This window comes from Varroa jacobsoni, unplaced genomic scaffold (assembly GCF_002532875.2).
Source record: "Varroa jacobsoni isolate VJ856 unplaced genomic scaffold, vjacob_1.0 scaffold_869, whole genome shotgun sequence".
Lineage (NCBI taxonomy): Eukaryota > Metazoa > Arthropoda > Arachnida > Mesostigmata > Varroidae > Varroa > Varroa jacobsoni.
In genome coordinates this window covers 243,606-257,300 of record NW_019213771.1, presented here as the reverse complement: position 1 = coordinate 257,300, position 13,695 = coordinate 243,606, and the positions used below count along the sequence as shown (strand labels likewise).

At 38.1% G+C, this 13,695-nt stretch overlaps 1 long non-coding RNA gene and 1 other non-coding gene across 4 annotated transcripts; both read right to left on the bottom strand.

Moving 5' to 3' along the window:
- Positions 1–1,341: 1,341 nt before the first annotated feature.
- Positions 1,342–13,179, bottom strand: LOC111264507 (uncharacterized). Of its 3 annotated transcripts, none has more exons than XR_015312717.1 (3): positions 12,903–13,179; positions 3,961–4,100; positions 1,342–3,202 (listed from the first exon to the last, which is right to left on the bottom strand). It is a non-coding gene; the product is annotated as an uncharacterized LOC111264507 (long non-coding RNA). The 3 variants fall into 3 exon arrangements; XR_015312716.1 differs by lacking the exon at positions 12,903–13,179 and adding an exon at positions 5,760–5,818; XR_015312718.1 differs by lacking the exon at positions 12,903–13,179 and adding an exon at positions 5,332–5,439.
- On the bottom strand, positions 3,933–4,004 carry TRNAM-CAU (transfer RNA methionine (anticodon CAU)). The gene has a single exon. It is a non-coding gene; the product is annotated as a tRNA-Met (tRNA).
- Positions 13,180–13,695: the final 516 nt, after the last annotated feature.

Here is a 13,695-nt window from a genome sequence, read left to right as displayed (position 1 = left end):
TATATATATATATATATTATTTTTTAATGAACCTTTATAAGTATTTACAAAAATATACGTATAAGAAATACCTAAACGTAAGACTCAACCCTAGAATTATTTATAGCTAATAGCCATAAGTTTATATAATGTTAATTTTGCTATATGACTGCGCGTTGAGACCGTCCAACCGAATTGCGCAATGACTGTAGATACATACGACTGCTCCGGATAATCATAAAACGTTTTCATCACGAAAATATTTCATGCATATTTTAATACAATTTCCGTTTCTCATTCTGTTATCTCGGAAAAGCTTGTACTCGCATCTTATAGAATACCCCTACCATGCCGTTGATCTCGGTTTCCAAAGTTACTATGGATCCAGGAATAAGACGCGTATTGGTCTGCAATGCACTAATAATGCCCGCCAACTCTTCATCGGTTCAAAATATATGTCATCATTTTAGTGTTGGTACCTATTTTTTATCGTGTTTTTCTATGAACCTTGCTACATACGAAAATATGCTTGTATCTATCCGAGCCGGCTGACCGAAGAGATGACGATCCTAAATGCTCTGCTCAGAAAGATGACGGTGACACACACAACGCTGCCGAGTGATTACTAGCGCCAATTGCTTAAATATAATACGCATTTCGCAAAATCGATTATTAACCTTAAAACCGACGTTATCAACGATATGCAGTGAGCAAAAGATGTTACAGAGAGAACCGTTCGTCTAACCTGTTTGGCGTCTATCATCAAATTCTTGATTTTCTACAGGTCATATATCCCTTTTTATGATATACCTGAAATTCTTCGGTTTTCTCTTGATGTGGCTTCCCAATACAGTTGTCTAGTTAACAGTTAGCCCGAGAGACATTTCTTGCTTAGTCGAGAATGTCCTTCAACGCCTTCATCACAGAGTGTAGAGCACGGCTATTTGTTGTTCTATCATTGTTAAAAAATTCTTGCACTGATCTTCGTGTTTCGCATTAGCGAACAAACTTAGCTTCAGCTAGTCTCAATAGGCACTGATGTTATGCCTTGCGGAAAATGCCGCCACTATAATAAAGCAATCGTAATCGGACAGTGTATTATATCAGCAGATTCATTAGGCGAAAATGAATTCATCCATTCCCGAAGTGACTGAGAGGTGGACTCGAATTCCCAATAGTTTTGCGACTCCTGTGAGATTTCGTCATTCAACATGCGATAAATTTTCCTGACATGCTACCTAAAGCCAATAATATACATCGCAATGGAATACTGAATAATAACCTAAAATTTATTATGACTATTACTATTCAGTCCCACAGTTTATCGTCAAGCTTGTAGCTAAAGGCAAATGTGCAAAGGCATTGAACGTAAATTACATTTATTGCTTCTTTTTTAAACTTTTTCGTTGAAGTACATTTTTTGTAAAGACCGAAGGTTTCTAAGAGCAGTTGAATGTTTCTGTATACTCTTCGTCGTTTCTAGTCAAAAAATGGTTATCTTATTCACAGTGGTAGCTCCACTACCACAGATTCAATAGCCGCGAATCGACTAGTTTGAAGGATAGATCTCCGTTCCACAACATTAACCCAACTAAGGATTTGGGACGAGGCTTTCGGTGGGCATGGTCCCAATAGACACGGCCGTGTCGCTTAAGTGGGACTTCTCTCAAAACTTCTATGGGCTCTGCTGTGCACGCCCGAACATTTTTCCCTAGCAAATGGACTCCACGTAGAATATTATGATTCATTATTTCAGTGATCGAAAAACGAGCTGCACTTTGTACCTTATTATTCTGGAATTGTTTCAGAACGCATTAAATGATCTTAACAGCAATAGGACAGTGGTTTGTTTCAATTCACCTTCATATGCAGAACGTTACCTGAAAGAGCTTTTAAAGCATCGTGTGGTATATATTTGAATTAAAGGGTGTTTAATTATGCAGGCGTCTTAGAACGTTCAATCCTCGAGGGAACTGCCGACGCAGGAATCAGATCAGGACAGCGCACCACCATCCTAATAGCTCCTTTAACCATAGATATCATTATATCGGCATGCAGCACATTTCTAAGTCAAAGACAGTCCAAAATATGGCCGCTTCATTTGAACAATCCCGAAATCAAATCTTATCTGGTCCCAGGCGCCGGCTGCAATACGGAATTGAAGCTTTAGCTGTCGGGGCCGGAAAGGCCAGTTATTTAAACGGCACTGAGATTAACTTTACCTCCTGAACTTTCGTTCTCTGGATAACTAAAATGGGTGTCTTACTAAAATATGTAAATAGCATCTACTATAGACGAGGGAAAAGTGTTATTATCTGTCAACATGTATTACCTAGAAGGAACACAATTTTGGATATTATGAACAAAGTATAAATAGCCCATACTTACAACGGTGAACTTATGTATATCATTAAGGTTCCGTAATCAGAAAGATCAAAACGAAATACCTATCATATGTTATATTTGATTTACGCATACATCTTTAAAAGCCAAATCCCTTCATTACGCCGAGAGATAATCTTTACATAATATCAAGTGTACTATGTCTTTATAGTGTACCTCAGCTCAATTTCCTTTTCTGCGAGCTGTGCTCTGTAATGCACAGCATTTTGATATTTCACCATAGGAGATGGTTTCTCTTTGCAGCTTGCTCTTTAAAATTACTCAGATCTTGAAGGAACGAAGCACAACTGGACGAACGTACCTCATAACCATGTTTCAATAGATCTTGCTGAGGTGCGCTCGTTTATCTATTGAGCAATAACCCATGAAGTCTGAGTTACAAGGTGAACATGAGCGTAATCGACGAAAAACAAAAAATGAGTGTCAATGAGACACTCCTGTTTGTTGCAGTGCCGAGTGACTAAATTCAGTGACTTGTATGAATACACTCAAAGAAAAGCTAACATAAACAAAAAAAAAACTCAACTTATTCCAATGGCAAACAATTTTTGTAAACGTCAGTGAATGGTAAAGAAAATCAATGATAACTAAATACATCCAGCCTAAAAAAAACCTGACTAAAACATAATGGCGCTGTTCGTGCCACTTCCCGCCAACTTGGCGCTATCGAATGATACCACAACTGTGGAGAGCGTCAAGTATTACTATTTATTATTACGCAGCTCTCACTGGGCTGCCTTTAGCGCGTTGCCACCAGACGTCCATTTTATCGAGTTGATGTGACAACAGTATGCGGTTGTAGTGGTCATGGTACCTGCAACTGACGCCCAGCAACAAAATAGAAAATCCAACAGTTACCTAACTAACTAATTAATTAATCAAATGATATAACATGCTATTTGCACTTCATTTAAGACATGTTAATAGGCACTGGAGTTTGAAAGTTAGTGTTTGATTAAATAGTCAAACAAACGTTTCTTCAGTTAATTGCACTTAAAGCGATTTCTTTATCTACGTATAAAGAATACAATACAGAAATAATACATAACAAAAAAATAGAAGTTACGAAAAAGAGGTACATTTGTGGGGCTTATTTTAAATAGTTTCTCGTATTACGGATATTAGATCTGAAAAATTCACCCACATAGTTGTTTTCGAAATAGCTTTGTTTGGTTATCCAATCCAATCAAGAGCTTACTTACCATCGTACGCAAATAGCGTTAATGTGTATTATTAGTTGTGATCTACATAATTCGATCACTTTTAAGTATAACAAAAATGTCATAGATATTTGTCATGTCTTATCTTGTTGTGTCCAGCTGCCATTTTTCTAGCTCATAACTATGGGGTAATCTGAATTTTTTAAAATAAAATTTCCTTCCATATCAGCGCATTTAAGATAGTAAAAGGCTTAGATAACTCGCTTAATGGTGTACGTGTCTAATAAAAAGTATTGTGAATTGTACGATTAAATCGTTTCATTGCAAGTTGTAATTTTAACATGAAATTTAACATTAAACAGCATAAAATTATAACCAAAAAGAATTTGTTAGCAGAGCGTGGTTTCGATCCACGGACCTCTGGGTTATGGGCCCAGCACGCTTCCACTGCGCCACTCTGCTGCGTCGGTTCGTATGCCATGGAATGACGAAGCCTTGTCGCCACTTGTCGAATATTGTATCTGGTCCCACAGTACTTCGAGCTTCACCTTCCTGTTGCTAAAAGGACAAGACCGTATCGAGCACTACAGTGGTTACTATCTAGGAGTAAAATCATTTTCACAGCCCAATTAAGTATAACCGCAATATGAACCACCCGGGTTTATTCCGGTTCCGAGAAATCGAGTTCCAGCTGCGTATTAGACCTTTTTAGCAAAATTCATATAGTCTCGCCTCACGTACACTTTTTTTCTAGTTCTAACAAAGTAAAATGGCTTGTTCAAAATTCGCTAGTTTATGTAAGTTTTAAATAAAAATATAACAGTTGCTGACATCCTGATCCTCTGAGATACATCTTTGAGCCGCTTTAATCTCAATTTTTTTCTCCCTAAAAACAATCGCAGCAATTCATAACGAAGGAATCTGGCAAAGGTTCTTTAAGTTTTATGCTACTAACCATGGTATTTCTCTAAGATACTTTTTCAAAAATGCATTTTGCTAATTATTGCTACAGGAAAAATCTATAAGAATGTGGTATATGAAAGAAATTTGCTAAACGAGTGCTTGATTTCGCCCATACCTGCGAGCATATGTCGGTTCTATGAATACAGATAATTTAGATATTTGTCAAGTAATATTTTTTATCCTATACTAAATAGAATCAATTGGTAACGAAATGACCATATTTTTCGTCTGCCTACTGTGGCATGTTCATAATTGATACTAAACAAAAATTAACAAATAATATCCATAAAAGTCTTGTCCTTAAAACTTATTTTTCCGTGAAATTTATTGTACGAGCTATCTTCGTCAGATCCACGACAGCGTTCCGTTGTAATAGAAAATAAAGCAAACAGTTGTAACGAAAGGTTCTATACTTACCTAGCTTATTACAGATAACTGCACATAGGAACCATATAGGCATATTACCTACGTGTACCTCGTGCTGAGAGGACATCGTAGAGAAACAATTAATCCTAGGTTTTTATAGCTGTATAATGTGTATAATAATTGAAAAACAAGGTCATATAATTAACAGGTAATTATGTACGCGTCAGACTAATCAGTATTATACCATTTACGTAATTTGCTCAACGTCGTACGTACTTAATAAAGGGTGTTGTGCATTGTACGAGAAAGCGTCCGACTGGATTGAATCGTTTCATTGGAAGTTATAATTTTGACCTTAAATACCATAAACTTGCCAAACTAACACTTGGATTAGCAGAGCATGATGGCATAACAAATATCGTAGCAATGTAAGCAAAATATAAATACGGAAGTATCTTACCAATTCCTCATTAGCTATCCTTGTCTAAAAAAAAAGATTAGTAACAGCTTTGTCTCATTATAGATTGCCCTTGTTTTGGCTAATTTACGATCTCTGGATGTACACAAACTCTTCCAGCCAGCTCTAGTTAGTTTTTAATATGCCCTACTTAATTTATAAGATTATGAGAGAGGAACATCGTTGTTTGTCAATCTGCTAGTTTTCTGTTCTTTTACAAGGTGCTTCATTCAGTGCATACGAGTGGTTAGAGAAAGCACGTTGGCACCCACGCTTGGTCTCTCTTTTAACAGTTGCACTTGGTCGTTCGAGATCGTGATCGACTAATGTACCCCCTGCCTTTGAGATTTACTCTGAGTTTAGTTTGTGTCTGCACGCATCTAGATAGGTACGGCACAAAGCCGTGATAGCTTAGTAGTTAATGAATTTACCTGGTAATCCATCTTTGGTCGAATTTCGAATACGGATATGAACAGAATATAGGGCCAAACGCCTGGATACCTACTTTTGATTCTATCTACATAGATGCCTTAACCTCTTAATGTCCCTTAAAGTGAAGGCCTGCCGCATACAACCTGCAAAAGCTCAGCTATATCGAATTCTACTGTAGTGTTACTCACTACAGTCGAATATAGATATAGTAAGAAGGAAGTAATTTACAACCATCCTATGAAGATGGTTGTAAATTACTTGCTTTCTTCTAAACACGACGCGAAAACGTTGGGCCATGGATTATTCAGGTACCTAAGTATTTAGCATCTTTACAGTTTTATGAAAATATTAATTACATAATAATAAACTATTTTACTTATTTTTTAGCTTATTAAACATATTCTTTACGGGAACTTAGTTCAAATCAGGTTTAAAAATAGGCCAGCTTCTCATTTGGTCTCAGTGAATTTTCATTTAGTCGTCAACGCAAAACGTTTTCTTGCAAATTTTTCTCACAAAAATTACATGGCGAAGACGAGCCTGGTCGGAGATCGTATCGCTAAAAAACTAGCGCTCATAAATGAGAGAAAGAATGCTATCAAGGGAGACGTATATGGAAGTTGTATGGCTACGGGGCTGAGAGCGCCTGTCTTACGGTTTCCGTTATAGTGAAGTTCAAAGGACTTGAGAGTAGGAAGTTATAAAGCACCTCAGGTCGAAGGTATAATAAAGATCTAAAAAGCTAGGCTCAGTGACGGGTAAACGGATGAAAATAGTTTATCACTAATAAATGTTTTATTTCAAAGCTACCTTTATCATTCAAAGTAATTTAAATAAATGTTGTACTTTGTTTTTAAAATCGACACAAATACATTTCGACTAATAGAATTATACCTGGCAGATTATCACAAATACCTTAAGGTTAGTATTGCTAGAAATCGGATTTGCATAACCACATAGCACAAACGGTTTAATCAGTAATACTAGTTTCTAATACGCTTTTATATGCTTTACAATTAAAAAGTCATGTAAATTTTTATCAAAGCTTAATTATTGAAAGGAATAGATACTGTCTGGGGAACATATTTCAAAAAGTACGGTTTTATTTCATTAGTTTTTTTTGAGATGTATAGTTGAAGGATAAGCCGAGGCCTAAGTCCTGTATACAGGAATTATGCATTATGATGTGAAATTACGAAATAATATTGTAACTATTTTTTTTTTATTACTTGTGAACAAAAATCGAACAATTTGCTCAGTAAAAATTACTTGCACAGACGAAATCAATAACATCTTTTCTTAAGTCTCCAGTGAAGCGGAGTCCCAACACCATTATTTTGCAAGAATTATATAGTCCATATATTTTTGACTTAATAAAAGTGAACTTTATTGAGCGATTAGTTAACAAATAAAACATTCGCTTTTATTTCAACGAAATGGCCATAAAAACATCAAGGCTGTCTCAGAATCATACTACGCTCAGCGTATTATACAATTAGATAATAGCTTCTTGTGATTTTTGCCAAAGCGGAACTTCGAGAACGAGTACATCCGTAATATAACTTCACCTAAATAATTCGTATGATCAATTTAAAAATGATCGTGGATTAAGTGTGTTTGAACGGTGTCACTACCGGTGCGAATACTACATTGAAAAATAAGGCCATTCTAGCGCTCCGAAAAATTCTAGCAACGTCAACTGGGTGGACTTAAAACTCTTTGTGCAACTCGGCTACTCAGTTGACAACGCTGCTCATTGCTACATGGCAATTCTAAGATTTCCGGAGCACAAAGGAGAGAGCCTTCCAAAGATGGGCAAGCATCCTACAAAATGGTCAAAATATCAATAATCAGCATGCAAATGCAATTGTCTTAAATTAGCGAAAGTTCCCCAACGGACACCATTGAGACGTTCACTGCATGTTTATCTCGCTTTCTATATTTTAGTTGTACCTAAAATGTTATTTAAATAGCTTTGACTAGTTACAAACAAAAGGTAACAAAATAGGCCTATATTTTAAAGTAAATTGTTATAAGTTACTAGTCGTGGCTACAAAACGTCTCATCGTAAATTTTAGGCAAAGTTTTGCGTATATTATTAATAATCACTCGGTATCATCTACTTTTTAAAATCGCACATGGACGAAGCATGATATGGGCCGTAGTGTGTGATTTCCTATCAGCGCATTTTACTTTGTGGCCAGCCGGGTTATAATCGTGTATATAAGACATACCTCGTTTAAGTGTTTCACTATTACTGAACATGTAGCCCATACGGGATTGCATCTATTTATTCTGGTCAGAAGCTCATTTTTAGGCTAATGTGTTCCTAATAAACACACAGATAAAAATTATATCGAAACGTTCGAATTTCCCTGAATTTCAAAGATGGCATTATAAATTATCTAAATAATGGCCGATCAACTACCGTTTCTCATCTATACTGCGTACTTGGGCATAATGAAATACCTCATTCCATTGTGATTTCAACAGTAGAGGGAGCACTTCGATTTTCACTATGGGCACAAACGATAGCCGGGTTCTGTTTATATATTATTTACTTGATTGTTATGTTAGTTTCCATCTCATGTTATGTGCATTTCAATGAGTTTTATATGTTATTAGCAGTGATTAATTGACCCTGTTCGAAATCCGGGAAAAATATTCCTTGCTGTAAGGCTGCTGGCCTAAGTAAATAGCGATGCTTATACTTGAAATAGCAGCATTCATAATTCTGGTCGTCTGTGTTGTCTGTGTTGTCAATTGAGGGGGTTATGTGGGTTTCTTCATCATCTATAAACTATAAGAATACCGTTGCTGCTCGGTCTATGGGTAGGGGCAATAGGAAGTCCGCCGCGTGTACACTGACTCATTAGTATAACATCCGATTAGGTCACTGAAAAAAAAAATGACGAATCGATGTCTGGTATAAAATTTAGGACTGTAAAATATCTAAAAAATGTAGGTCCCCCAAGTATAAGTGCTTGGTGCAGGCGGAGGCCTGATCATTAGTCATCAATCATTAGAAATCTCTACTTTTGTTTAATTGTACTTCTCGGAAATATTCGCTTTTATCAGTTGTGCTGAAATGCACTAGACCCTATATATATATATATATATATATATATATATATATGTACACCTGCATTTAGAGACTCGAATTGCACACTGCGTTTTGCACACGGAGGTGCGCAGCCATTTGCACACGTACGCGAACGGATGACGACAGCGCTAAACCTTGCGCTTTGAGAATCGTTTGAAAAGAAAGAAGTTCAACCATTCCCTCTCAAAATAATTCAACGGAGGTTTATATTTTTAATGAAATAATAAGAGTTTTTGAGGTACTCTTTGTGCAGAATTAAATTTGTCGAAATGTGCGAAGATAAACTAACCTTCCCCTCATTTGTTCTCCCTATTAAGAGGGGTACCCATATTAGCCATTATGCGATACTATACGGAAGTTGTACAGCGCCGTCGAACCTCAAGAAATCCTTAATCCCCGTTTTCTAGCGTAGAGGGCATGCGGCAGGAAGACGAGATCGCCGTACTGATATAAACATTTATTAAACGATACTACTTACTAATCAGATAAATAAAAAGTTTACATGTTTATTTTTGTTTTGCTGGGCGTGCTTCAGTAAATATCTATTTGTATAGAGATTATTGTCTGAATAGTTTTTTCTTTAAATCGGATTTGCCTTTGTTGAGAGTAAATAACCGATGCATTTAATGTTCGCGCCATACGGTATGTCAGCGCACAGTATACAATAATACTTACAAAAATAACATGGCATCGCGGCCAGATATCGAGACCCAAAATACATGTGACGATTCAAGTTTTTTCAGTTGTGTAAAAGATCATGGATGCATTATCTGTAGTTCTTGATGTTCTTCTCGCAAATTAGACTCAGAACGTTTTCTGTGCATGTCAGTGCCTGGACCTGGCTCGTTTTCGTGATAGTTAGGTCGAAATAAACACGTGGTGTAGGAAAAACGCATGTTCAGGACCAGATAGGGCGGTTCATCGGTAGGTTCGTTGCTGCAGGAATCTGTCTTGCGGACCAGCTAGACACTGGGATTCTATCGTGAGGATTTACTCGAATCTAACTAATTAATTTATATTATCTTAGCCTGAAACAAGTTTTATAAACGTTCTTTCCTGGGTAGAAAATAACACAGGCCGATAACGCTCTCTCAAGGTCCCGTCTCAAACTTTGCACCAGTTCTTTCTTTGTTATTCTAAGCTTACGATCTAGGTAATGAAAGCGTTTATTGTAACGAAAATCGAATCAAAGCGATTTAATCCATAAATATAGAGTCGATTGGCCATTTTTTGATTGATTTGATTCATCCTTTCCAGTGAGCCCTGCAGTATCCATCAAATTACGTTTTCCCCACTTTTTTGCTTATTGCATTTATATTTTTTGGCGTATTTTGTCAAGCTCATTATTAACGGTACGGCTAACTTGAATTGGTTTGATAACTTCGGCCATGTCAAGGTACGCCGTTTGTTTCCACCCTGTGAGATTGGAATTTCCTATTTAAATGTGTTATCTTAACAGGTCTCGGCAGGGCTATGAGTGATAAGAAATTTCTTGGGGGGTTTTAAGCTTGTTTCTTTCTAGATTTTCCCTATATGGCTTTCTTTGTCGATTCCTGTAGTTTCCTAAACTCAATTGGAGGGTACTATGTGAGTTGAAGAGACCGACAACAGTTTTTGATCGATATCACATAGACGTAATTGTTTAAGATGCTTCCAGTATAAATGACAATCTCTGTAATAACAATAAATTATTAATTTATTTGCTCTGCTCGGACAACCTGGCTGGCTAGCTAAAGCAACCATACGATTGGCACCAACTAAATCTTCAGATAATCAAATTGAAAGGGTAGGGAATCTGACAATGAAGCATCTAAATATATTCAAATGTAATGTGAGAAAAAACCGCCCTTTATAAAATTCTAGCAATATATTAATTCACTAAATATTCCCCGCTACCTTTTCTTAAATCTCAATAAATTAATTTACTTCTTTTTTCCAAGAATTTTACGACCTGACGTTGAGGCACTTGTCCAGCCAGGCATTTATACAGTGACTGGAAAAAATGGTTAGTCGCAAGAATCTCTGTCTGGACAATATGGTAAATGCAGAAAAACCTTTTGTGTAGGCTCTTGCAGGGCTGCCTTGTCTGGCGACGTCGTGAAGAATGATGACTTTGCCTCATCTATCGAGCTCTAGGCGCACCTTTCGGGGCTATTCGTTCGTTGCTGTTTTATATCGACACGGAGATACCATTTCCTGTCCACGATGGCAATTCTGTCATTGAGGCCGCGGTTTACCCGGTGTTAAGTAAGATGTTGAAAACCAATGGGAAGTCATGTTTTCATGTGCCTTTTGCGCAGACTGTGCGGTACTTAGCTTCCATCCCTTTGACAAAATTTCGCGTATTCAAAATCTTCGATAATGGGCTAGTAAGAGCACCCTATCTTTTAGGCTAAATAGCTGATTATTCATCATTGGAGCCGTTATGGACTTCGGACACACCCAGCATGTTCAGCAAATCCAAGATCGTACTTTTGAACTTAACAAGCCTGTTGGAATACCTGTCTCAGTCATAGATTGCTTGTTGTACACGGCACGAACATTTTCGGCTCTTTTCTGAATCTCGGCAAGGGCGAAATAGAATAGACGTCATGAATTAATTTGTTGTCTTTCATCTTTGAAGCCTGAGCGCGGCATGAAGGTCGCTGCACAATGATCTTATAACAAACTTATAGAACAGGAGAGAGAGCGCATTTTTGAATAGCGCACGAATATAGAAATAAGCAATCAGAGGTGTGGTAGAAAGAGAGGGCGCACTGAAAAACGGTCGAGTTACGGCCTAATTTTTTTGCATAATCGAGCATCGAATCGACCAGTACGCGCAACAGGAGCGCAAAAAATACGTATTAGTACTACAACGGAGCATGATTTAAGAATAGGTATTTTACCTGTGTGTAGTTGGTACAGTTTTACTTATTTTGCCTAGAGACAAAATGATCGATCTGTATGTTGTTTCGATAATACCATCTGTTCTTTTATTCGCCCTTCACCATTATTGCAACAAATGCCCGTCCTCTACATTTAGAACATATGTACAAATCTTCAAATATAGAGCACATACAAGCATGTAAAAGTTTGCCATCTGACGTGGGGCCTGCCAGTCGACGTCGACTTCAGCTGATAAAGGCTTTGCAGAGTTAATCTGAACTATGTAGACTAATACAAGCTCTCTAGGACTAACAAACCTCCAGGACGCACTACGTCAGCGGGAGCCAGACTAGAGTTTTTTTCGTACGCGAGAATGTTCTTAATGAAGCGGATTCAGTCATCCGAATGGAACGCTGCACGGTAAATGCATCAACTAGCGGGACTGGGAATTCATCTTAGAAGTGAATGTCTGTAGAAGTCGCCTCAGAAACTCCATCTAGAACATCTTCTTTTGTTCGGGAGTACTGCGAATCCTAATGTGACTGGGTAAAGATACTGATGACGTACGCTCGCCAGAAATAAAATTTCAAATAAGTTTTTTTCTAATATTCTTGGAGGCACCGCGTCATTTATCGGCGCCAAGTGAGCCGCCATCAAAGCTATGCTACACTAACTTTTCGGACCCGAACTGTCTCGGACACGACTATCTAGAACTTTGCGGTTTAAGCTGTGAATACACACCCCAAATGTACCGCGGAAAGGATATGCCCATTTGCCAATATAGCGTAGCATTACTGCAGCAAACAAACATGAACAAATTTCAAATGAGCTCCTGATGACCGGGTTTACTTGAGAATTAGCAGGGCAGTTTCGACGGCATAGAAAACTTTCTCACAATTGAGAAACGAAAACTTTTCGAGGAAAACTGAGCGCATTAAAACAACGGTGATACTGACCAACAACCAGCTTAAACAAACGAACAATATAAGCGAAAGGGGCCTGCGAAGCACTTGTGTGGTTGTCTGATGGCGCTTTTACGGACTGTCCATGTTACTGAAAATCCTATCCCAGAAAGATGATACAAAATTCTTTGCTCAGATTTTTAACTAAAATAATGTACAGAATGATCGACAACCATTCCTCAATCAGGTTAAACGAGACATGTAATTACCTGTTGTTGTTGTTGTTTGCTTGAACTTCGCTCGTTCGTCTACGTAGGAAGGCCACACATCGAACCAATAACAAAAGAGTTATTACGAAGACTCCCATCAGCACTCTCGCATTATTATAAGTACGTAGAGATTACGTCCACTTTAGATCTTAACCGACGCCTGGGCTGGCTACGTTTCCATTACTGAGACAAAATGGATATAGGCAGCTAGGTCATCCTCTACTTGTTCAAAGATACGGTTACTGAACAGGAGTTATGACAGAAATGCCGCCGCAGCTGTTGCCGATACAAAACCAGCTGCTATTACTCAAGTAGCGGTCAGAAACCATTTCACAAAGGATATCATATATATATATATAATACTTCTACCCAACGGGTGATTAAGCGGTGGCTAACACACAAACCTGTCCCCCCATCGCCGCTTCCAAAGCAATCAATCGCGCACAAGGAAAGAAACGGGCGGAGTAAGCTCAGCCAGCACTGTCTTAATCTCACATTTAGCCTGCCAGAGCTACCGTGTGTTACTACTACATCCAACAAACACTCGGCCGCTCGCACACACACACAAGTAGAGAGTAACCCGAACAAATGCATAAAGTTACGCACAAGCATAAGCTCGAAGATCGGCGTGCTCGAGGAAGATCGTTCTTCCAGCCAGGGTGACAATCTAAGTGAGCAACGGCAATGACGAGCGGCAGAAGGAAGAACCCGTCTACCAAAACCAATGTGCTCTGAGCCCGGCCCACAAATTGCCTGTTTGTGGCGGTCAGTGTCCTAGTTGAAGACTGGCCAC